The sequence below is a fragment of the Convolutriloba macropyga genome, unplaced genomic scaffold (genome assembly GCF_964194025.1).
Source record: "Convolutriloba macropyga unplaced genomic scaffold, txConMacr16.3 SCAFFOLD_1079, whole genome shotgun sequence".
Lineage (NCBI taxonomy): Eukaryota > Metazoa > Xenacoelomorpha > Acoela > Convolutidae > Convolutriloba > Convolutriloba macropyga.
In genome coordinates, this window is record NW_027449948.1 from 1 (window position 1) to 24,664 (window position 24,664).

Genomic DNA, 24,664 nt, shown 5'->3' on the forward strand with positions numbered 1-24,664 from the left:
GTGAGCGGGAGCGAATTTATATACAACAGTATTGTATTGTAGTCTTATATTCATATATAGGATTACTTTAACTGGCCGCCTTGCGGTTTGCAAAATAGTCACTTAATACATGCAATTTTAGCCACGGTTGTGTTATAATTTATGCAATTCGTAGCCAAACAGTGTATTATGACAAAAGCGCAAACTTTTTGCTTCCAACCATCCACAATACAGTGGAACGGCAGCAAAACAAAGCACAGATGGATTGGGTACGGGGAACCTGTATAACCGGACATTGAACCGGAAGCATGACTTCAGTGGGTTTAGGCCGGTAATTGGGAAAATCAGTGGCGAATTGCTTTTAGCCTAATTGTTGTGATAAACTTATTAAATAGGTAAGTATCAACTCTATTTGATAAGTTTTATTTGAATGCACTCTGCGTTAGCGGAGTGCAGCCTAAAGAATGGAACTGAGCGATTTGCACTAACTTAAAAGTTAGTTTAATAAAGGGAAAATTTACAATTAGTTTTGATGTTTCCGAGACAGTTCCAAATATCAAATATACAGTATACGCAAGCAGGGGAACTATTAGAATGGCCTTTACAAGTATATGGGGTGTGTTTGGAGCAATGGTTATTGCTGAAATTGTCATTTACAAAAAGTATCCGCGCTCGATGAGGCTTAACTTTTTCGATCACCGAACTTTGTTTTGATCACCAAATCGTCAATTTTAGTCCGAATTGGCTCATTTTTTGTGGGCATGCTCCACTTGAGTCATAACTTGGGATAAAACAAAAAAATCTGGCACAGCGAACCATTTTGGACAAGTTTTTACCCATTTCCAAAAAAGTATCCGCGCTCGATGAGGCTTAACTTTTTCGATCACCGAGGCTTTTTGAGGCTCTAAAAAGTGTAAATATCGAATAAAAGTATTCTATGAGGTTTGAATACTCAAAAGAAAAAGCCTACAACACCTGGTGTTCCCAAGCGGTCACCCATCCAAGTACTAACCAGGCCCAATGTTGCTTAACTTCGGTGATCGGACGAGAACCGGTGCATTCAACATGGTATGGTCGTAGGCATTTGCGTGAGCGGGAGCGAATTTATATACAACAGTATTGTATTGTAGTCTTATATTCATATATAGGATTACTTTAACTGGCCGCCTTGCGGTTTGCAAAATAGTCACTTAATACATGCAATTTTAGCCACGGTTGTGTTATAATTTATGCAATTCGTAGCCAAACAGTGTATTATGACAAAAGCGCAAACTTTTTGCTTCCAACCATCCACAATACAGTGGAACGGCAGCAAAACAAAGCACAGATGGATTGGGTACGGGGAACCTGTATAACCGGACATTGAACCGGAAGCATGACTTCAGTGGGTTTAGGCCGGTAATTGGGAAAATCAGTGGCGAATTGCTTTTAGCCTAATTGTTGTGATAAACTTATTAAATAGGTAAGTATCAACTCTATTTGATAAGTTTTATTTGAATGCACTCTGCGTTAGCGGAGTGCAGCCTAAAGAATGGAACTGAGCGATTTGCACTAACTTAAAAGTTAGTTTAATAAAGGGAAAATTTACAATTAGTTTTGATGTTTCCGAGACAGTTCCAAATATCAAATATACAGTATACGCAAGCAGGGGAACTATTAGAATGGCCTTTACAAGTATATGGGGTGTGTTTGGAGCAATGGTTATTGCTGAAATTGTCATTTACAAAAAGTATCCGCGCTCGATGAGGCTTAACTTTTTCGATCACCGAACTTTGTTTTGATCACCAAATCGTCAATTTTAGTCCGAATTGGCTCATTTTTTGTGGGCACGCTCCACTTGAGCCATAATTTGGGATAAAATAAAAAAATTGGGCACAGCGAACCGTTTTGGTCAAGTTTTTACCGATTTCCAAAAAAGTATCCGCGCTCGATGAGGCTTAACTTTTTCGATCACCGAACTTTGTTTTGGTCACCAAATCGTCAATTTTAGTCCGAATTGGCTCATTTTTTGTGGGCATGCTCCACTTGAGCCATAGATTGGGATAAAACAAAAAAATTGGGCACAGCGAACCGTTTTGGTCAAGTTTTTACCGATTTCCAAAAAAGTATCCGCGCTCGATGAGGCTTAACTTTTTCGATCACCGAACTTTGTTTTGGTCACCAAATCGTCAATTTTAGTCCGAATTGGCTCATTTTTTGTGGGCATGCTCCACTTGAGCCATAGATTGGGATAAAACAAAAAAATCTGGCACAGCGAACCATTTTGGACAAGTTTTTACCCATTTCCAAAAAAGTATCCGCGCTCGATGAGGCTTAACTTTTTCGATCACCGAGGCTTTTTGAGGCTCTAAAAAGTGTAAATATCGAATAAAAGTATTCTATGAGGTTTGAATACTCAAAAGAAAAAGCCTACAACACCTGGTGTTCCCAAGCGGTCACCCATCCAAGTACTAACCAGGCCCAATGTTGCTTAACTTCGGTGATCGGACGAGAACCGGTGCATTCAACATGGTATGGTCGTAGGCATTTGCGTGAGCGGGAGCGAATTTATATACAACAGTATTGTATTGTAGTCTTATATTCATATATAGGATTACTTTAACTGGCCGCCTTGCGGTTTGCAAAATAGTCACTTAATACATGCAATTTTAGCCACGGTTGTGTTATAATTTATGCAATTCGTAGCCAAACAGTGTATTATGACAAAAGCGCAAACTTTTTGCTTCCAACCATCCACAATACAGTGGAACGGCAGCAAAACAAAGCACAGATGGATTGGGTACGGGGAACCTGTATAACCGGACATTGAACCGGAAGCATGACTTCAGTGGGTTTAGGCCGGTAATTGGGAAAATCAGTGGCGAATTGCTTTTAGCCTAATTGTTGTGATAAACTTATTAAATAGGTAAGTATCAACTCTATTTGATAAGTTTTATTTGAATGCACTCTGCGTTAGCGGAGTGCAGCCTAAAGAATGGAACTGAGCGATTTGCACTAACTTAAAAGTTAGTTTAATAAAGGGAAAATTTACAATTAGTTTTGATGTTTCCGAGACAGTTCCAAATATCAAATATACAGTATACGCAAGCAGGGGAACTATTAGAATGGCCTTTACAAGTATATGGGGTGTGTTTGGAGCAATGGTTATTGCTGAAATTGTCATTTACAAAAAGTATCCGCGCTCGATGAGGCTTAACTTTTTCGATCACCGAACTTTGTTTTGATCACCAAATCGTCAATTTTAGTCCGAATTGGCTCATTTTTTGTGGGCACGCTCCACTTGAGCCATAATTTGGGATAAAATAAAAAAATTGGGCACAGCGAACCGTTTTGGTCAAGTTTTTACCGATTTCCAAAAAAGTATCCGCGCTCGATGAGGCTTAACTTTTTCGATCACCGAACTTTGTTTTGGTCACCAAATCGTCAATTTTAGTCCGAATTGGCTCATTTTTTGTGGGCATGCTCCACTTGAGCCATAGATTGGGATAAAACAAAAAAATTGGGCACAGCGAACCGTTTTGGTCAAGTTTTTACCGATTTCCAAAAAAGTATCCGCGCTCGATGAGGCTTAACTTTTTCGATCACCGAACTTTGTTTTGGTCACCAAATCGTCAATTTTAGTCCGAATTGGCTCATTTTTTGTGGGCATGCTCCACTTGAGTCATAACTTGGGATAAAACAAAAAAATCTGGCACAGCGAACCATTTTGGACAAGTTTTTACCCATTTCCAAAAAAGTATCCGCGCTCGATGAGGCTTAACTTTTTCGATCACCGAGGCTTTTTGAGGCTCTAAAAAGTGTAAATATCGAATAAAAGTATTCTATGAGGTTTGAATACTCAAAAGAAAAAGCCTACAACACCTGGTGTTCCCAAGCGGTCACCCATCCAAGTACTAACCAGGCCCAATGTTGCTTAACTTCGGTGATCGGACGAGAACCGGTGCATTCAACATGGTATGGTCGTAGGCATTTGCGTGAGCGGGAGCGAATTTATATACAACAGTATTGTATTGTAGTCTTATATTCATATATAGGATTACTTTAACTGGCCGCCTTGCGGTTTGCAAAATAGTCACTTAATACATGCAATTTTAGCCACGGTTGTGTTATAATTTATGCAATTCGTAGCCAAACAGTGTATTATGACAAAAGCGCAAACTTTTTGCTTCCAACCATCCACAATACAGTGGAACGGCAGCAAAACAAAGCACAGATGGATTGGGTACGGGGAACCTGTATAACCGGACATTGAACCGGAAGCATGACTTCAGTGGGTTTAGGCCGGTAATTGGGAAAATCAGTGGCGAATTGCTTTTAGCCTAATTGTTGTGATAAACTTATTAAATAGGTAAGTATCAACTCTATTTGATAAGTTTTATTTGAATGCACTCTGCGTTAGCGGAGTGCAGCCTAAAGAATGGAACTGAGCGATTTGCACTAACTTAAAAGTTAGTTTAATAAAGGGAAAATTTACAATTAGTTTTGATGTTTCCGAGACAGTTCCAAATATCAAATATACAGTATACGCAAGCAGGGGAACTATTAGAATGGCCTTTACAAGTATATGGGGTGTGTTTGGAGCAATGGTTATTGCTGAAATTGTCATTTACAAAAAGTATCCGCGCTCGATGAGGCTTAACTTTTTCGATCACCGAACTTTGTTTTGATCACCAAATCGTCAATTTTAGTCCGAATTGGCTCATTTTTTGTGGGCACGCTCCACTTGAGCCATAATTTGGGATAAAATAAAAAAATTGGGCACAGCGAACCGTTTTGGTCAAGTTTTTACCGATTTCCAAAAAAGTATCCGCGCTCGATGAGGCTTAACTTTTTCGATCACCGAACTTTGTTTTGGTCACCAAATCGTCAATTTTAGTCCGAATTGGCTCATTTTTTGTGGGCATGCTCCACTTGAGCCATAGATTGGGATAAAACAAAAAAATTGGGCACAGCGAACCGTTTTGGTCAAGTTTTTACCGATTTCCAAAAAAGTATCCGCGCTCGATGAGGCTTAACTTTTTCGATCACCGAACTTTGTTTTGGTCACCAAATCGTCAATTTTAGTCCGAATTGGCTCATTTTTTGTGGGCATGCTCCACTTGAGTCATAACTTGGGATAAAACAAAAAAATCTGGCACAGCGAACCATTTTGGACAAGTTTTTACCCATTTCCAAAAAAGTATCCGCGCTCGATGAGGCTTAACTTTTTCGATCACCGAGGCTTTTTGAGGCTCTAAAAAGTGTAAATATCGAATAAAAGTATTCTATGAGGTTTGAATACTCAAAAGAAAAAGCCTACAACACCTGGTGTTCCCAAGCGGTCACCCATCCAAGTACTAACCAGGCCCAATGTTGCTTAACTTCGGTGATCGGACGAGAACCGGTGCATTCAACATGGTATGGTCGTAGGCATTTGCGTGAGCGGGAGCGAATTTATATACAACAGTATTGTATTGTAGTCTTATATTCATATATAGGATTACTTTAACTGGCCGCCTTGCGGTTTGCAAAATAGTCACTTAATACATGCAATTTTAGCCACGGTTGTGTTATAATTTATGCAATTCGTAGCCAAACAGTGTATTATGACAAAAGCGCAAACTTTTTGCTTCCAACCATCCACAATACAGTGGAACGGCAGCAAAACAAAGCACAGATGGATTGGGTACGGGGAACCTGTATAACCGGACATTGAACCGGAAGCATGACTTCAGTGGGTTTAGGCCGGTAATTGGGAAAATCAGTGGCGAATTGCTTTTAGCCTAATTGTTGTGATAAACTTATTAAATAGGTAAGTATCAACTCTATTTGATAAGTTTTATTTGAATGCACTCTGCGTTAGCGGAGTGCAGCCTAAAGAATGGAACTGAGCGATTTGCACTAACTTAAAAGTTAGTTTAATAAAGGGAAAATTTACAATTAGTTTTGATGTTTCCGAGACAGTTCCAAATATCAAATATACAGTATACGCAAGCAGGGGAACTATTAGAATGGCCTTTACAAGTATATGGGGTGTGTTTGGAGCAATGGTTATTGCTGAAATTGTCATTTACAAAAAGTATCCGCGCTCGATGAGGCTTAACTTTTTCGATCACCGAACTTTGTTTTGATCACCAAATCGTCAATTTTAGTCCGAATTGGCTCATTTTTTGTGGGCACGCTCCACTTGAGCCATAATTTGGGATAAAATAAAAAAATTGGGCACAGCGAACCGTTTTGGTCAAGTTTTTACCGATTTCCAAAAAAGTATCCGCGCTCGATGAGGCTTAACTTTTTCGATCACCGAACTTTGTTTTGGTCACCAAATCGTCAATTTTAGTCCGAATTGGCTCATTTTTTGTGGGCATGCTCCACTTGAGCCATAGATTGGGATAAAACAAAAAAATTGGGCACAGCGAACCGTTTTGGTCAAGTTTTTACCGATTTCCAAAAAAGTATCCGCGCTCGATGAGGCTTAACTTTTTCGATCACCGAACTTTGTTTTGGTCACCAAATCGTCAATTTTAGTCCGAATTGGCTCATTTTTTGTGGGCATGCTCCACTTGAGCCATAGATTGGGATAAAACAAAAAAATTGGGCACAGCGAACCGTTTTGGTCAAGTTTTTACCGATTTCCAAAAAAGTATCCGCGCTCGATGAGGCTTAACTTTTTCGATCAGCGAACTTTGTTTTGGTCACCAAATCGTCAATTTTAGTCCGAATTGGCTCATTTTTTGTGGGCATGCTCCACTTGAGCCATAGATTGGGATAAAACAAAAAAATTGGGCACAGCGAACCGTTTTGGTCAAGTTTTTACCGATTTCCAAAAAAGTATCCGCGCTCGATGAGGCTTAACTTTTTCGATCACCGAACTTTGTTTTGGTCACCAAATCGTCAATTTTAGTCCGAATTGGCTCATTTTTTGTGGGCATGCTCCACTTGAGCCATAGATTGGGATAAAACAAAAAAATCTGGCACAGCGAACCATTTTGGACAAGTTTTTACCCATTTCCAAAAAAGTATCCGCGCTCGATGAGGCTTAACTTTTTCGATCACCGAGGCTTTTTGAGGCTCTAAAAAGTGTAAATATCGAATAAAAGTATTCTATGAGGTTTGAATACTCAAAAGAAAAAGCCTACAACACCTGGTGTTCCCAAGCGGTCACCCATCCAAGTACTAACCAGGCCCAATGTTGCTTAACTTCGGTGATCGGACGAGAACCGGTGCATTCAACATGGTATGGTCGTAGGCATTTGCGTGAGCGGGAGCGAATTTATATACAACAGTATTGTATTGTAGTCTTATATTCATATATAGGATTACTTTAACTGGCCGCCTTGCGGTTTGCAAAATAGTCACTTAATACATGCAATTTTAGCCACGGTTGTGTTATAATTTATGCAATTCGTAGCCAAACAGTGTATTATGACAAAAGCGCAAACTTTTTGCTTCCAACCATCCACAATACAGTGGAACGGCAGCAAAACAAAGCACAGATGGATTGGGTACGGGGAACCTGTATAACCGGACATTGAACCGGAAGCATGACTTCAGTGGGTTTAGGCCGGTAATTGGGAAAATCAGTGGCGAATTGCTTTTAGCCTAATTGTTGTGATAAACTTATTAAATAGGTAAGTATCAACTCTATTTGATAAGTTTTATTTGAATGCACTCTGCGTTAGCGGAGTGCAGCCTAAAGAATGGAAGTGAGCGATTTGCACTAACTTAAAAGTTAGTTTAATAAAGGGAAAATTTACAATTAGTTTTGATGTTTCCGAGACAGTTCCAAATATCAAATATACAGTATACGCAAGCAGGGGAACTATTAGAATGGCCTTTACAAGTATATGGGGTGTGTTTGGAGCAATGGTTATTGCTGAAATTGTCATTTACAAAAAGTATCCGCGCTCGATGAGGCTTAACTTTTTCGATCACCGAACTTTGTTTTGATCACCAAATCGTCAATTTTAGTCCGAATTGGCTCATTTTTTGTGGGCACGCTCCACTTGAGCCATAATTTGGGATAAAATAAAAAAATTGGGCACAGCGAACCGTTTTGGTCAAGTTTTTACCGATTTCCAAAAAAGTATCCGCGCTCGATGAGGCTTAACTTTTTCGATCACCGAACTTTGTTTTGGTCACCAAATCGTCAATTTTAGTCCGAATTGGCTCATTTTTTGTGGGCATGCTCCACTTGAGCCATAGATTGGGATAAAACAAAAAAATTGGGCACAGCGAACCGTTTTGGTCAAGTTTTTACCGATTTCCAAAAAAGTATCCGCGCTCGATGAGGCTTAACTTTTTCGATCACCGAACTTTGTTTTGGTCACCAAATCGTCAATTTTAGTCCGAATTGGCTCATTTTTTGTGGGCATGCTCCACTTGAGCCATAGATTGGGATAAAACAAAAAAATTGGGCACAGCGAACCGTTTTGGTCAAGTTTTTACCGATTTCCAAAAAAGTATCCGCGCTCGATGAGGCTTAACTTTTTCGATCAGCGAACTTTGTTTTGGTCACCAAATCGTCAATTTTAGTCCGAATTGGCTCATTTTTTGTGGGCATGCTCCACTTGAGCCATAGATTGGGATAAAACAAAAAAATTGGGCACAGCGAACCGTTTTGGTCAAGTTTTTACCGATTTCCAAAAAAGTATCCGCGCTCGATGAGGCTTAACTTTTTCGATCACCGAACTTTGTTTTGGTCACCAAATCGTCAATTTTAGTCCGAATTGGCTCATTTTTTGTGGGCATGCTCCACTTGAGCCATAGATTGGGATAAAACAAAAAAATCTGGCACAGCGAACCATTTTGGACAAGTTTTTACCCATTTCCAAAAAAGTATCCGCGCTCGATGAGGCTTAACTTTTTCGATCACCGAGGCTTTTTGAGGCTCTAAAAAGTGTAAATATCGAATAAAAGTATTCTATGAGGTTTGAATACTCAAAAGAAAAAGCCTACAACACCTGGTGTTCCCAAGCGGTCACCCATCCAAGTACTAACCAGGCCCAATGTTGCTTAACTTCGGTGATCGGACGAGAACCGGTGCATTCAACATGGTATGGTCGTAGGCATTTGCGTGAGCGGGAGCGAATTTATATACAACAGTATTGTATTGTAGTCTTATATTCATATATAGGATTACTTTAACTGGCCGCCTTGCGGTTTGCAAAATAGTCACTTAATACATGCAATTTTAGCCACGGTTGTGTTATAATTTATGCAATTCGTAGCCAAACAGTGTATTATGACAAAAGCGCAAACTTTTTGCTTCCAACCATCCACAATACAGTGGAACGGCAGCAAAACAAAGCACAGATGGATTGGGTACGGGGAACCTGTATAACCGGACATTGAACCGGAAGCATGACTTCAGTGGGTTTAGGCCGGTAATTGGGAAAATCAGTGGCGAATTGCTTTTAGCCTAATTGTTGTGATAAACTTATTAAATAGGTAAGTATCAACTCTATTTGATAAGTTTTATTTGAATGCACTCTGCGTTAGCGGAGTGCAGCCTAAAGAATGGAACTGAGCGATTTGCACTAACTTAAAAGTTAGTTTAATAAAGGGAAAATTTACAATTAGTTTTGATGTTTCCGAGACAGTTCCAAATATCAAATATACAGTATACGCAAGCAGGGGAACTATTAGAATGGCCTTTACAAGTATATGGGGTGTGTTTGGAGCAATGGTTATTGCTGAAATTGTCATTTACAAAAAGTATCCGCGCTCGATGAGGCTTAACTTTTTCGATCACCGAACTTTGTTTTGATCACCAAATCGTCAATTTTAGTCCGAATTGGCTCATTTTTTGTGGGCACGCTCCACTTGAGCCATAATTTGGGATAAAATAAAAAAATTGGGCACAGCGAACCGTTTTGGTCAAGTTTTTACCGATTTCCAAAAAAGTATCCGCGCTCGATGAGGCTTAACTTTTTCGATCACCGAACTTTGTTTTGGTCACCAAATCGTCAATTTTAGTCCGAATTGGCTCATTTTTTGTGGGCATGCTCCACTTGAGCCATAGATTGGGATAAAACAAAAAAATTGGGCACAGCGAACCGTTTTGGTCAAGTTTTTACCGATTTCCAAAAAAGTATCCGCGCTCGATGAGGCTTAACTTTTTCGATCACCGAACTTTGTTTTGGTCACCAAATCGTCAATTTTAGTCCGAATTGGCTCATTTTTTGTGGGCATGCTCCACTTGAGTCATAACTTGGGATAAAACAAAAAAATCTGGCACAGCGAACCATTTTGGACAAGTTTTTACCCATTTCCAAAAAAGTATCCGCGCTCGATGAGGCTTAACTTTTTCGATCACCGAGGCTTTTTGAGGCTCTAAAAAGTGTAAATATCGAATAAAAGTATTCTATGAGGTTTGAATACTCAAAAGAAAAAGCCTACAACACCTGGTGTTCCCAAGCGGTCACCCATCCAAGTACTAACCAGGCCCAATGTTGCTTAACTTCGGTGATCGGACGAGAACCGGTGCATTCAACATGGTATGGTCGTAGGCATTTGCGTGAGCGGGAGCGAATTTATATACAACAGTATTGTATTGTAGTCTTATATTCATATATAGGATTACTTTAACTGGCCGCCTTGCGGTTTGCAAAATAGTCACTTAATACATGCAATTTTAGCCACGGTTGTGTTATAATTTATGCAATTCGTAGCCAAACAGTGTATTATGACAAAAGCGCAAACTTTTTGCTTCCAACCATCCACAATACAGTGGAACGGCAGCAAAACAAAGCACAGATGGATTGGGTACGGGGAACCTGTATAACCGGACATTGAACCGGAAGCATGACTTCAGTGGGTTTAGGCCGGTAATTGGGAAAATCAGTGGCGAATTGCTTTTAGCCTAATTGTTGTGATAAACTTATTAAATAGGTAAGTATCAACTCTATTTGATAAGTTTTATTTGAATGCACTCTGCGTTAGCGGAGTGCAGCCTAAAGAATGGAACTGAGCGATTTGCACTAACTTAAAAGTTAGTTTAATAAAGGGAAAATTTACAATTAGTTTTGATGTTTCCGAGACAGTTCCAAATATCAAATATACAGTATACGCAAGCAGGGGAACTATTAGAATGGCCTTTACAAGTATATGGGGTGTGTTTGGAGCAATGGTTATTGCTGAAATTGTCATTTACAAAAAGTATCCGCGCTCGATGAGGCTTAACTTTTTCGATCACCGAACTTTGTTTTGATCACCAAATCGTCAATTTTAGTCCGAATTGGCTCATTTTTTGTGGGCACGCTCCACTTGAGCCATAATTTGGGATAAAATAAAAAAATTGGGCACAGCGAACCGTTTTGGTCAAGTTTTTACCGATTTCCAAAAAAGTATCCGCGCTCGATGAGGCTTAACTTTTTCGATCACCGAACTTTGTTTTGGTCACCAAATCGTCAATTTTAGTCCGAATTGGCTCATTTTTTGTGGGCATGCTCCACTTGAGCCATAGATTGGGATAAAACAAAAAAATTGGGCACAGCGAACCGTTTTGGTCAAGTTTTTACCGATTTCCAAAAAAGTATCCGCGCTCGATGAGGCTTAACTTTTTCGATCACCGAACTTTGTTTTGGTCACCAAATCGTCAATTTTAGTCCGAATTGGCTCATTTTTTGTGGGCATGCTCCACTTGAGTCATAACTTGGGATAAAACAAAAAAATCTGGCACAGCGAACCATTTTGGACAAGTTTTTACCCATTTCCAAAAAAGTATCCGCGCTCGATGAGGCTTAACTTTTTCGATCACCGAGGCTTTTTGAGGCTCTAAAAAGTGTAAATATCGAATAAAAGTATTCTATGAGGTTTGAATACTCAAAAGAAAAAGCCTACAACACCTGGTGTTCCCAAGCGGTCACCCATCCAAGTACTAACCAGGCCCAATGTTGCTTAACTTCGGTGATCGGACGAGAACCGGTGCATTCAACATGGTATGGTCGTAGGCATTTGCGTGAGCGGGAGCGAATTTATATACAACAGTATTGTATTGTAGTCTTATATTCATATATAGGATTACTTTAACTGGCCGCCTTGCGGTTTGCAAAATAGTCACTTAATACATGCAATTTTAGCCACGGTTGTGTTATAATTTATGCAATTCGTAGCCAAACAGTGTATTATGACAAAAGCGCAAACTTTTTGCTTCCAACCATCCACAATACAGTGGAACGGCAGCAAAACAAAGCACAGATGGATTGGGTACGGGGAACCTGTATAACCGGACATTGAACCGGAAGCATGACTTCAGTGGGTTTAGGCCGGTAATTGGGAAAATCAGTGGCGAATTGCTTTTAGCCTAATTGTTGTGATAAACTTATTAAATAGGTAAGTATCAACTCTATTTGATAAGTTTTATTTGAATGCACTCTGCGTTAGCGGAGTGCAGCCTAAAGAATGGAACTGAGCGATTTGCACTAACTTAAAAGTTAGTTTAATAAAGGGAAAATTTACAATTAGTTTTGATGTTTCCGAGACAGTTCCAAATATCAAATATACAGTATACGCAAGCAGGGGAACTATTAGAATGGCCTTTACAAGTATATGGGGTGTGTTTGGAGCAATGGTTATTGCTGAAATTGTCATTTACAAAAAGTATCCGCGCTCGATGAGGCTTAACTTTTTCGATCACCGAACTTTGTTTTGATCACCAAATCGTCAATTTTAGTCCGAATTGGCTCATTTTTTGTGGGCACGCTCCACTTGAGCCATAATTTGGGATAAAATAAAAAAATTGGGCACAGCGAACCGTTTTGGTCAAGTTTTTACCGATTTCCAAAAAAGTATCCGCGCTCGATGAGGCTTAACTTTTTCGATCACCGAACTTTGTTTTGGTCACCAAATCGTCAATTTTAGTCCGAATTGGCTCATTTTTTGTGGGCATGCTCCACTTGAGCCATAGATTGGGATAAAATAAAAAAATTGGGCACAGCGAACCGTTTTGGTCAAGTTTTTACCGATTTCCAAAAAAGTATCCGCGCTCGATGAGGCTTAACTTTTTCGATCACCGAACTTTGTTTTGGTCACCAAATCGTCAATTTTAGTCCGAATTGGCTCATTTTTTGTGGGCATGCTCCACTTGAGCCATAGATTGGGATAAAACAAAAAAATTGGGCACAGCGAACCGTTTTGGTCAAGTTTTTACCGATTTCCAAAAAAGTATCCGCGCTCGATGAGGCTTAACTTTTTCGATCACCGAACTTTGTTTTGGTCACCAAATCGTCAATTTTAGTCCGAATTGGCTCATTTTTTGTGGGCATGCTCCACTTGAGCCATAGATTGGGATAAAACAAAAAAAACTGGCGCAGCGAACCATTTTGGACAAGTTTTTACCCATTTCCAAAAAAGTATCCGCGCTCGATGAGGCTTAACTTTTTCGATCACCGAGGCTTTTTGAGGCTCTAAAAAGTGTAAATATCGAATAAAAGTATTCTATGAGGTTTGAATACTCAAAAGAAAAAGCCTACAACACCTGGTGTTCCCAAGCGGTCACCCATCCAAGTACTAACCAGGCCCAATGTTGCTTAACTTCGGTGATCGGACGAGAACCGGTGCATTCAACATGGTATGGTCGTAGGCATTTGCGTGAGCGGGAGCGAATTTATATACAACAGTATTGTATTGTAGTCTTATATTCATATATAGGATTACTTTAACTGGCCGCCTTGCGGTTTGCAAAATAGTCACTTAATACATGCAATTTTAGCCACGGTTGTGTTATAATTTATGCAATTCGTAGCCAAACAGTGTATTATGACAAAAGCGCAAACTTTTTGCTTCCAACCATCCACAATACAGTGGAACGGCAGCAAAACAAAGCACAGATGGATTGGGTACGGGGAACCTGTATAACCGGACATTGAACCGGAAGCATGACTTCAGTGGGTTTAGGCCGGTAATTGGGAAAATCAGTGGCGAATTGCTTTTAGCCTAATTGTTGTGATAAACTTATTAAATAGGTAAGTATCAACTCTATTTGATAAGTTTTATTTGAATGCACTCTGCGTTAGCGGAGTGCAGCCTAAAGAATGGAACTGAGCGATTTGCACTAACTTAAAAGTTAGTTTAATAAAGGGAAAATTTACAATTAGTTTTGATGTTTCCGAGACAGTTCCAAATATCAAATATACAGTATACGCAAGCAGGGGAACTATTAGAATGGCCTTTACAAGTATATGGGGTGTGTTTGGAGCAATGGTTATTGCTGAAATTGTCATTTACAAAAAGTATCCGCGCTCGATGAGGCTTAACTTTTTCGATCACCGAACTTTGTTTTGATCACCAAATCGTCAATTTTAGTCCGAATTGGCTCATTTTTTGTGGGCACGCTCCACTTGAGCCATAATTTGGGATAAAATAAAAAAATTGGGCACAGCGAACCGTTTTGGTCAAGTTTTTACCGATTTCCAAAAAAGTATCCGCGCTCGATGAGGCTTAACTTTTTCGATCACCGAACTTTGTTTTGGTCACCAAATCGTCAATTTTAGTCCGAATTGGCTCATTTTTTGTGGGCATGCTCCACTTGAGCCATAGATTGGGATAAAACAAAAAAATTGGGCACAGCGAACCGTTTTGGTCAAGTTTTTACCGATTTCCAAAAAAGTATCCGCGCTCGATGAGGCTTAACTTTTTCGATCACCGAACTTTGTTTTGGTCACCAAATCGTCAATTTTAGTCCGAATTGGCTCATTTTTTGTGGGCATGCTCCACTTGAGCCATAGATTGGGATAAAACAAAAAAATTGGGCACAGCGAACCGTTTTGGTCAAGTTTTTACCGATTTCCAAAAAAGTATCCGCGCTCGATGAGGCTTAACTTTTTCGATCACCGAACTTTGTTTTGGTCACCAAATCGTCAATTTTAGTCCGAATTGGCTCATTTTTTGTGGGCATGCTCCACTTGAGCCATAGATTGGGATAAAACAAAAAAATTGGGCGCAGCGAACCATTTTGGACAAGTTTTTACCCATTTCCAAAAAAGTATCCGCGCTCGATGAGGCTTAACTTTTTCGATCACCGAGGCTTTTTGAGGCTCTAAAAAGTGTAAATATCGAATAAAAGTATTCTATGAGGTTTGAATACTCAAAAGAAAAAGCCTACAACACCTGGTGTTCCCAAGCGGTCACCCATCCAAGTACTAACCAGGCCCAATGTTGCTTAACTTCGGTGATCGGACGAGAACCGGTGCATTCAACATGGTATGGTCGTAGGCATTTGCGTGAGCGGGAGCGAATTTATATACAACAGTATTGTATTGTAGTCTTATATTCATATATAGGATTACTTTAACTGGCCGCCTTGCGGTTTGCAAAATAGTCACTTAATACATGCAATTTTAGCCACGGTTGTGTTATAATTTATGCAATTCGTAGCCAAACAGTGTATTATGACAAAAGCGCAAACTTTTTGCTTCCAACCATCCACAATACAGTGGAACGGCAGCAAAACAAAGCACAGATGGATTGGGTACGGGGAACCTGTATAACCGGACATTGAACCGGAAGCATGACTTCAGTGGGTTTAGGCCGGTAATTGGGAAAATCAGTGGCGAATTGCTTTTAGCCTAATTGTTGTGATAAACTTATTAAATAGGTAAGTATCAACTCTATTTGATAAGTTTTATTTGAATGCACTCTGCGTTAGCGGAGTGCAGCCTAAAGAATGGAACTGAGCGATTTGCACTAACTTAAAAGTTAGTTTAATAAAGGGAAAATTTACAATTAGTTTTGATGTTTCCGAGACAGTTCCAAATATCAAATATACAGTATACGCAAGCAGGGGAACTATTAGAATGGCCTTTACAAGTATATGGGGTGTGTTTGGAGCAATGGTTATTGCTGAAATTGTCATTTACAAAAAGTATCCGCGCTCGATGAGGCTTAACTTTTTCGATCACCGAACTTTGTTTTGATCACCAAATCGTCAATTTTAGTCCGAATTGGCTCATTTTTTGTGGGCACGCTCCACTTGAGCCATAATTTGGGATAAAATAAAAAAATTGGGCACAGCGAACCGTTTTGGTCAAGTTTTTACCGATTTCCAAAAAAGTATCCGCGCTCGATGAGGCTTAACTTTTTCGATCACCGAACTTTGTTTTGGTCACCAAATCGTCAATTTTAGTCCGAATTGGCTCATTTTTTGTGGGCATGCTCCACTTGAGCCATAGATTGGGATAAAACAAAAAAATTGGGCACAGCGAACCGTTTTGGTCAAGTTTTTACCGATTTCCAAAAAAGTATCCGCGCTCGATGAGGCTTAACTTTTTCGATCACCGAACTTTGTTTTGGTCACCAAATCGTCAATTTTAGTCCGAATTGGCTCATTTTTTGTGGGCATGCTCCACTTGAGTCATAACTTGGGATAAAACAAAAAAATCTGGCACAGCGAACCATTTTGGACAAGTTTTTACCCATTTCCAAAAAAGTATCCGCGCTCGATGAGGCTTAACTTTTTCGATCACCGAGGCTTTTTGAGGCTCTAAAAAGTGTAAATATCGAATAAAAGTATTCTATGAGGTTTGAATACTCAAAAGAAAAAGCCTACAACACCTGGTGTTCCCAAGCGGTCACCCATCCAAGTACTAACCAGGCCCAATGTTGCTTAACTTCGGTGATCGGACGAGAACCGGTGCATTCAACATGGTATGGTCGTAGGCATTTGCGTGAGCGGGAGCGAATTTATATACAACAGTATTGTATTGTAGTCTTATATTCATATATAGGATTACTTTAACTGGCCGCCTTGCGGTTTGCAAAATAGTCACTTAATACATGCAATTTTAGCCACGGTTGTGTTATAATTTATGCAATTCGTAGCCAAACAGTGTATTATGACAAAAGCGCAAACTTTTTGCTTCCAACCATCCACAATACAGTGGAACGGCAGCAAAACAAAGCACAGATGGATTGGGTACGGGGAACCTGTATAACCGGACATTGAACCGGAAGCATGACTTCAGTGGGTTTAGGCCGGTAATTGGGAAAATCAGTGGCGAATTGCTTTTAGCCTAATTGTTGTGATAAACTTATTAAATAGGTAAGTATCAACTCTATTTGATAAGTTTTATTTGAATGCACTCTGCGTTAGCGGAGTGCAGCCTAAAGAATGGAACTGAGCGATTTGCACTAACTTAAAAGTTAGTTTAATAAAGGGAAAATTTACAATTAGTTTTGATGTTTCCGAGACAGTTCCAAATATCAAATATACAGTATACGCAAGCAGGGGAACTATTAGAATGGCCTTTACAAGTATATGGGGTGTGTTTGGAGCAATGGTTATTGCTGAAATTGTCATTTACAAAAAGTATCCGCGCTCGATGAGGCTTAACTTTTTCGATCACCGAACTTTGTTTTGATCACCAAATCGTCAATTTTAGTCCGAATTGGCTCATTTTTTGTGGGCACGCTCCACTTGAGCCATAATTTGGGATAAAATAAAAAAATTGGGCACAGCGAACCGTTTTGGTCAAGTTTTTACCGATTTCCAAAAAAGTATCCGCGCTCGATGAGGCTTAACTTTTTCGATCACCGAACTTTGTTTTGGTCACCAAATCGTCAATTTTAGTCCGAATTGGCTCATTTTTTGTGGGCATGCTCCACTTGAGCCATAGATTGGGATAAAACAAAAAAATTGGGCACAGCGAACCGTTTTGGTCAAGTTTTTACCGATTTCCAAAAAAGTATCCGCGCTCGATGAGGCTTAACTTTTTCGATCACCGAACTTTGTTTTGGTCACCAAATCGTCAATTTTAGTCCGAATTGGCTCATTTTTTGTGGGCATGCTCCACTTGAGCCATAGATTGGGATAAAACAAAAAAATTGGGCACAGCGAACCGTTTTGGTCAAGTTTTTACCGATTTCCAAAAAAGTATCCGCGCTCGATGAGGCTTAACTTTTTCGATCAGCGAACTTTGTTTTGGTCACCAAATCGTCAATTTTAGTCCGAATTGGCTCATTTTTTGTGGGCATGCTCCACTTGAGCCATAGATTGGGATAAAACAAAAAAATTGGGCACAGCGAACCGTTTTGGTCAAGTTTTTACCGATTTCCAAAAAAGTATCCGCGCTCGATGAGGCTTAACTTTTTCGATCACCGAACTTTGTTTTGGTCACCAAATCGTCAATTTTAGTCCGAATTGGCTCATTTTTTGTGGGCATGCTCCACTTGAGCCATAGATTGGGATAAAACAAAAAAATCTGGCACAGCGAACCATTTTGGACAAGTTTTTACCCATTTCCAAAAAAGTATCCGCGCTCGATGAGGCTTAACTTTTTCGATCACCGAGGCTTTTTGAGGCTCTAAAAAGTGTAAATATCGAATAAAAGTATTCTATGAGGTTTGAATACTCAAAAGAAAAAGCCTACAACACCTGGTGTTCCCAAGCGGTCACCCATCCAAGTACTAACCAGGCCCAATGTTGCTTAACTTCGGTGATCGGACGAGAACCGGTGCATTCAACATGGTATGGTCGTAGGCATTTGCGTGAGCGGGAGCGAATTTATATACAACAGTATTGTATTGTAGTCTTATATTCATATATAGGATTACTTTAACTGGCCGCCTTGCGGTTTGCAAAATAGTCACTTAATACATGCAATTTTAGCCACGGTTGTGTTATAATTTATGCAATTCGTAGCCAAACAGTGTATTATGACAAAAGCGCAAACTTTTTGCTTCCAACCATCCACAATACAGTGGAACGGCAGCAAAACAAAGCACAGATGGATTGGGTACGGGGAACCTGTATAACCGGACATTGAACCGGAAGCATGACTTCAGTGGGTTTAGGCCGGTAATTGGGAAAATCAGTGGCGAATTGCTTTTAGCCTAATTGTTGTGATAAACTTATTAAATAGGTAAGTATCAACTCTATTTGATAAGTTTTATTTGAATGCACTCTGCGTTAGCGGAGTGCAGCCTAAAGAATGGAACTGAGCGATTTGCACTAACTTAAAAGTTAGTTTAATAAAGGGAAAATTTACAATTAGTTTTGATGTTTCCGAGACAGTTCCAAATATCAAATATACAGTATACGCAAGCAGGGGAACTATTAGAATGGCCTTTACAAGTATATGGGGTGTGTTTGGAGCAATGGTTATTGCTGAAATTGTCATTTACAAAAAGTATCCGCGCTCGATGAGGCTTAACTTTTTCGATCACCGAACTTTGTTTTGATCACCAAATCGTCAATTTTAGTCCGAATTGGCTCATTTTTTGTGGGCACGCTCCACTTGAGCCATAATTTGGGATAAAATAAAAAAATTGGGCACAGCGAACCGTTTTGGTCAAGTTTTTACCGATTTCCAAAAAAGTATCCGCGCTCGATGAGGCTTAACTTTTTCGATCACCGAACTTTGTTTTGGTCACCAAATCGTCAATTTTAGTCCGAATTGGCTCATTTTTTGTGGGCATGCTCCACTTGAGCCATAGATTGGGATAAAACAAAAAAATTGGGCACAGCGAACCGTTTTGGTCAAGTTTTTACCGATTTCCAAAAAAGTATCCGCGCTCGATGAGGCTTAACTTTTTCGATCACCGAACTTTGTTTTGGTCACCAAATCGTCAATTTTAGTCCGAATTGGCTCATTTTTTGTGGGCATGCTCCACTTGAGTCATAACTTGGGATAAAACAAAAAAATCTGGCACAGCGAACCATTTTGGACAAGTTTTTACCCATTTCCAAAAAAGTATCCGCGCTCGATGAGGCTTAACTTTTTCGATCACCGAGGCTTTTTGAGGCTCTAAAAAGTGTAAATATCGAATAAAAGTATTCTATGAGGTTTGAATACTCAAAAGAAAAAGCCTACAACACCTGGTGTTCCCAAGCGGTCACCCATCCAAGTACTAACCAGGCCCAATGTTGCTTAACTTCGGTGATCGGACGAGAACCGGTGCATTCAACATGGTATGGTCGTAGGCATTTGCGTGAGCGGGAGCGAATTTATATACAACAGTATTGTATTGTAGTCTTATATTCATATATAGGATTACTTTAACTGGCCGCCTTGCGGTTTGCAAAATAGTCACTTAATACATGCAATTTTAGCCACGGTTGTGTTATAATTTATGCAATTCGTAGCCAAACAGTGTATTATGACAAAAGCGCAAACTTTTTGCTTCCAACCATCCACAATACAGTGGAACGGCAGCAAAACAAAGCACAGATGGATTGGGTACGGGGAACCTGTATAACCGGACATTGAACCGGAAGCATGACTTCAGTGGGTTTAGGCCGGTAATTGGGAAAATCAGTGGCGAATTGCTTTTAGCCTAATTGTTGTGATAAACTTATTAAATAGGTAAGTATCAACTCTATTTGATAAGTTTTATTTGAATGCACTCTGCGTTAGCGGAGTGCAGCCTAAAGAATGGAACTGAGCGATTTGCACTAACTTAAAAGTTAGTTTAATAAAGGGAAAATTTACAATTAGTTTTGATGTTTCCGAGACAGTTCCAAATATCAAATATACAGTATACGCAAGCAGGGGAACTATTAGAATGGCCTTTACAAGTATATGGGGTGTGTTTGGAGCAATGGTTATTGCTGAAATTGTCATTTACAAAAAGTATCCGCGCTCGATGAGGCTTAACTTTTTCGATCACCGAACTTTGTTTTGATCACCAAATCGTCAATTTTAGTCCGAATTGGCTCATTTTTTGTGGGCACGCTCCACTTGAGCCATAATTTGGGATAAAATAAAAAAATTGGGCACAGCGAACCGTTTTGGTCAAGTTTTTACCGATTTCCAAAAAAGTATCCGCGCTCGATGAGGCTTAACTTTTTCGATCACCGAACTTTGTTTTGGTCACCAAATCGTCAATTTTAGTCCGAATTGGCTCATTTTTTGTGGGCATGCTCCACTTGAGCCATAGATTGGGATAAAACAAAAAAATTGGGCACAGCGAACCGTTTTGGTCAAGTTTTTACCGATTTCCAAAAAAGTATCCGCGCTCGATGAGGCTTAACTTTTTCGATCACCGAACTTTGTTTTGGTCACCAAATCGTCAATTTTAGTCCGAATTGGCTCATTTTTTGTGGGCATGCTCCACTTGAGCCATAGATTGGGATAAAACAAAAAAATTGGGCACAGCGAACCGTTTTGGTCAAGTTTTTACCGATTTCCAAAAAAGTATCCGCGCTCGATGAGGCTTAACTTTTTCGATCACCGAACTTTGTTTTGGTCACCAAATCGTCAATTTTAGTCCGAATTGGCTCATTTTTTGTGGGCATGCTCCACTTGAGCCATAGATTGGGATAAAACAAAAAAAACTGGCGCAGCGAACCATTTTGGACAAGTTTTTACCCATTTCCAAAAAAGTATCCGCGCTCGATGAGGCTTAACTTTTTCGATCACCGAGGCTTTTTGAGGCTCTAAAAAGTGTAAATATCGAATAAAAGTATTCTATGAGGTTTGAATACTCAAAAGAAAAAGCCTACAACACCTGGTGTTCCCAAGCGGTCACCCATCCAAGTACTAACCAGGCCCAATGTTGCTTAACTTCGGTGATCGGACGAGAACCGGTGCATTCAACATGGTATGGTCGTAGGCATTTGCGTGAGCGGGAGCGAATTTATATACAACAGTATTGTATTGTAGTCTTATATTCATATATAGGATTACTTTAACTGGCCGCCTTGCGGTTTGCAAAATAGTCACTTAATACATGCAATTTTAGCCACGGTTGTGTTATAATTTATGCAATTCGTAGCCAAACAGTGTATTATGACAAAAGCGCAAACTTTTTGCTTCCAACCATCCACAATACAGTGGAACGGCAGCAAAACAAAGCACAGATGGATTGGGTACGGGGAACCTGTATAACCGGACATTGAACCGGAAGCATGACTTCAGTGGGTTTAGGCCGGTAATTGGGAAAATCAGTGGCGAATTGCTTTTAGCCTAATTGTTGTGATAAACTTATTAAATAGGTAAGTATCAACTCTATTTGATAAGTTTTATTTGAATGCACTCTGCGTTAGCGGAGTGCAGCCTAAAGAATGGAACTGAGCGATTTGCACTAACTTAAAAGTTAGTTTAATAAAGGGAAAATTTACAATTAGTTTTGATGTTTCCGAGACAGTTCCAAATATCAAATATACAGTATACGCAAGCAGGGGAACTATTAGAATGGCCTTTACAAGTATATGGGGTGTGTTTGGAGCAATGGTTATTGCTGAAATTGTCATTTACAAAAAGTATCCGCGCTCGATGAGGCTTAACTTTTTCGATCACCGAACTTTGTTTTGATCACCAAATCGTCAATTTTAGTCCGAATTGGCTCATTTTTTGTGGGCACGCTCCACTTGAGCCATAATTTGGGATAAAATAAAAAAATTGGGCACAGCGAACCGTTTTGGTCAAGTTTTTACCGATTTCCAAAAAAGTATCCGCGCTCGATGAGGCTTAACTTTTTCGATCACCGAACTTTGTTTTGGTCACCAAATCGTCAATTTTAGTCCGAATTGGCTCATTTTTTGTGGGCATGCTCCACTTGAGCCATAGATTGGGATAAAACAAAAAAATTGGGCACAGCGAACCGTTTTGGTCAAGTTTTTACCGATTTCCAAAAAAGTATCCGCGCTCGATGAGGCTTAACTTTTTCGATCACCGAACTTTGTTTTGGTCACCAAATCGTCAATTTTAGTCCGAATTGGCTCATTTTTTGTGGGCATGCTCCACTTGAGCCATAGATTGGGATAAAACAAAAAAATTGGGCACAGCGAACCGTTTTGGTCAAGTTTTTACCGATTTCCAAAAAAGTATCCGCGCTCGATGAGGCTTAACTTTTTCGATCACCGAACTTTGTTTTGGTCACCAAATCGTCAATTTTAGTCCGAATTGGCTCATTTTTTGTGGGCATGCTCCACTTGAGCCATAGATTGGGATAAAACAAAAAAATTGGGCGCAGCGAACCATTTTGGACAAGTTTTTACCCATTTCCAAAAAAGTATCCGCGCTCGATGAGGCTTAACTTTTTCGATCACCGAGGCTTTTTGAGGCTCTAAAAAGTGTAAATATCGAATAAAAGTATTCTATGAGGTTTGAATACTCAAAAGAAAAAGCCTACAACACCTGGTGTTCCCAAGCGGTCACCCATCCAAGTACTAACCAGGCCCAATGTTGCTTAACTTCGGTGATCGGACGAGAACCGGTGCATTCAACATGGTATGGTCGTAGGCATTTGCGTGAGCGGGAGCGAATTTATATACAACAGTATTGTATTGTAGTCTTATATTCATATATAGGATTACTTTAACTGGCCGCCTTGCGGTTTGCAAAATAGTCACTTAATACATGCAATTTTAGCCACGGTTGTGTTATAATTTATGCAATTCGTAGCCAAACAGTGTATTATGACAAAAGCGCAAACTTTTTGCTTCCAACCATCCACAATACAGTGGAACGGCAGCAAAACAAAGCACAGATGGATTGGGTACGGGGAACCTGTATAACCGGACATTGAACCGGAAGCATGACTTCAGTGGGTTTAGGCCGGTAATTGGGAAAATCAGTGGCGAATTGCTTTTAGCCTAATTGTTGTGATAAACTTATTAAATAGGTAAGTATCAACTCTATTTGATAAGTTTTATTTGAATGCACTCTGCGTTAGCGGAGTGCAGCCTAAAGAATGGAACTGAGCGATTTGCACTAACTTAAAAGTTAGTTTAATAAAGGGAAAATTTACAATTAGTTTTGATGTTTCCGAGACAGTTCCAAATATCAAATATACAGTATACGCAAGCAGGGGAACTATTAGAATGGCCTTTACAAGTATATGGGGTGTGTTTGGAGCAATGGTTATTGCTGAAATTGTCATTTACAAAAAGTATCCGCGCTCGATGAGGCTTAACTTTTTCGATCACCGAACTTTGTTTTGATCACCAAATCGTCAATTTTAGTCCGAATTGGCTCATTTTTTGTGGGCACGCTCCACTTGAGCCATAATTTGGGATAAAATAAAAAAATCTGGCACAGCAAACCATTTTGCACAAGTTTTTACCGATTTCCAAAAAAGTATCCGCGCTCGATGAGGCTTAACTTTTTCGATCACCGAACTTTGTTTTGGTCACCAAATCGTCAATTTTAGTCCGAATTGGCTCATTTTTTGTGGGCATGCTCCACTTGAGCCATAGATTGGGATAAAACAAAAAAATTGGGCACAGCGAACCGTTTTGGTCAAGTTTTTACCGATTTCCAAAAAAGTATCCGCGCTCGATGAGGCTTAACTTTTTCGATCACCGAACTTTGTTTTGGTCACCAAATCGTCAATTTTAGTCCGAATTGGCTCATTTTTTGTGGGCATGCTCCACTTGAGCCATAGATTGGGATAAAACAAAAAAAACTGGCGCAGCGAACCATTTTGGACAAGTTTTTACCCATTTCCAAAAAAGTATCCGCGCTCGATGAGGCTTAACTTTTTCGATCACCGAGGCTTTTTGAGGCTCTAAAAAGTGTAAATATCGAATAAAAGTATTCTATGAGGTTTGAATACTCAAAAGAAAAAGCCTACAACACCTGGTGTTCCCAAGCGGTCACCCATCCAAGTACTAACCAGGCCCAATGTTGCTTAACTTCGGTGATCGGACGAGAACCGGTGCATTCAACATGGTATGGTCGTAGGCATTTGCGTGAGCGGGAGCGAATTTATATACAACAGTATTGTATTGTAGTCTTATATTCATATATAGGATTACTTTAAC

At 39.7% G+C, this 24,664-nt stretch overlaps 16 non-coding genes across 16 annotated transcripts; all 16 read right to left on the reverse strand.

Moving 5' to 3' along the window:
- Nucleotides 1–942: 942 nt before the first annotated feature.
- Nucleotides 943–1,061, reverse strand: LOC142355452 (5S ribosomal RNA). Its single transcript, XR_012761209.1, has one exon. It is a non-coding gene; the product is annotated as a 5S ribosomal RNA (ribosomal RNA).
- Nucleotides 1,062–2,385: 1,324 nt separating this feature from the next.
- On the reverse strand, nucleotides 2,386–2,504 carry LOC142355464 (5S ribosomal RNA). The gene has a single exon (XR_012761220.1). It is a non-coding gene; the product is annotated as a 5S ribosomal RNA (ribosomal RNA).
- A 1,324-nt stretch (nucleotides 2,505–3,828) lies between these two features.
- LOC142355476 (5S ribosomal RNA) lies at nucleotides 3,829–3,947 on the reverse strand. Its single transcript, XR_012761231.1, has one exon. It is a non-coding gene; the product is annotated as a 5S ribosomal RNA (ribosomal RNA).
- A 1,324-nt stretch (nucleotides 3,948–5,271) lies between these two features.
- On the reverse strand, nucleotides 5,272–5,390 carry LOC142355488 (5S ribosomal RNA). The gene has a single exon (XR_012761242.1). It is a non-coding gene; the product is annotated as a 5S ribosomal RNA (ribosomal RNA).
- A 1,700-nt stretch (nucleotides 5,391–7,090) lies between these two features.
- On the reverse strand, nucleotides 7,091–7,209 carry LOC142355499 (5S ribosomal RNA). The gene has a single exon (XR_012761253.1). It is a non-coding gene; the product is annotated as a 5S ribosomal RNA (ribosomal RNA).
- Nucleotides 7,210–8,909: 1,700 nt separating this feature from the next.
- LOC142355454 (5S ribosomal RNA) lies at nucleotides 8,910–9,028 on the reverse strand. Its single transcript, XR_012761210.1, has one exon. It is a non-coding gene; the product is annotated as a 5S ribosomal RNA (ribosomal RNA).
- Nucleotides 9,029–10,352: 1,324 nt separating this feature from the next.
- LOC142355455 (5S ribosomal RNA) lies at nucleotides 10,353–10,471 on the reverse strand. Its single transcript, XR_012761211.1, has one exon. It is a non-coding gene; the product is annotated as a 5S ribosomal RNA (ribosomal RNA).
- A 1,324-nt stretch (nucleotides 10,472–11,795) lies between these two features.
- On the reverse strand, nucleotides 11,796–11,914 carry LOC142355456 (5S ribosomal RNA). The gene has a single exon (XR_012761212.1). It is a non-coding gene; the product is annotated as a 5S ribosomal RNA (ribosomal RNA).
- Nucleotides 11,915–13,426: 1,512 nt separating this feature from the next.
- LOC142355457 (5S ribosomal RNA) lies at nucleotides 13,427–13,545 on the reverse strand. Its single transcript, XR_012761213.1, has one exon. It is a non-coding gene; the product is annotated as a 5S ribosomal RNA (ribosomal RNA).
- A 1,512-nt stretch (nucleotides 13,546–15,057) lies between these two features.
- Nucleotides 15,058–15,176, reverse strand: LOC142355458 (5S ribosomal RNA). Its single transcript, XR_012761214.1, has one exon. It is a non-coding gene; the product is annotated as a 5S ribosomal RNA (ribosomal RNA).
- A 1,324-nt stretch (nucleotides 15,177–16,500) lies between these two features.
- Nucleotides 16,501–16,619, reverse strand: LOC142355459 (5S ribosomal RNA). Its single transcript, XR_012761215.1, has one exon. It is a non-coding gene; the product is annotated as a 5S ribosomal RNA (ribosomal RNA).
- A 1,700-nt stretch (nucleotides 16,620–18,319) lies between these two features.
- On the reverse strand, nucleotides 18,320–18,438 carry LOC142355460 (5S ribosomal RNA). Its single transcript, XR_012761216.1, has one exon. It is a non-coding gene; the product is annotated as a 5S ribosomal RNA (ribosomal RNA).
- Nucleotides 18,439–19,762: 1,324 nt separating this feature from the next.
- LOC142355461 (5S ribosomal RNA) lies at nucleotides 19,763–19,881 on the reverse strand. The gene has a single exon (XR_012761217.1). It is a non-coding gene; the product is annotated as a 5S ribosomal RNA (ribosomal RNA).
- A 1,512-nt stretch (nucleotides 19,882–21,393) lies between these two features.
- Nucleotides 21,394–21,512, reverse strand: LOC142355462 (5S ribosomal RNA). Its single transcript, XR_012761218.1, has one exon. It is a non-coding gene; the product is annotated as a 5S ribosomal RNA (ribosomal RNA).
- Nucleotides 21,513–23,024: 1,512 nt separating this feature from the next.
- On the reverse strand, nucleotides 23,025–23,143 carry LOC142355463 (5S ribosomal RNA). The gene has a single exon (XR_012761219.1). It is a non-coding gene; the product is annotated as a 5S ribosomal RNA (ribosomal RNA).
- Nucleotides 23,144–24,467: 1,324 nt separating this feature from the next.
- On the reverse strand, nucleotides 24,468–24,586 carry LOC142355465 (5S ribosomal RNA). Its single transcript, XR_012761221.1, has one exon. It is a non-coding gene; the product is annotated as a 5S ribosomal RNA (ribosomal RNA).
- Nucleotides 24,587–24,664: the final 78 nt, after the last annotated feature.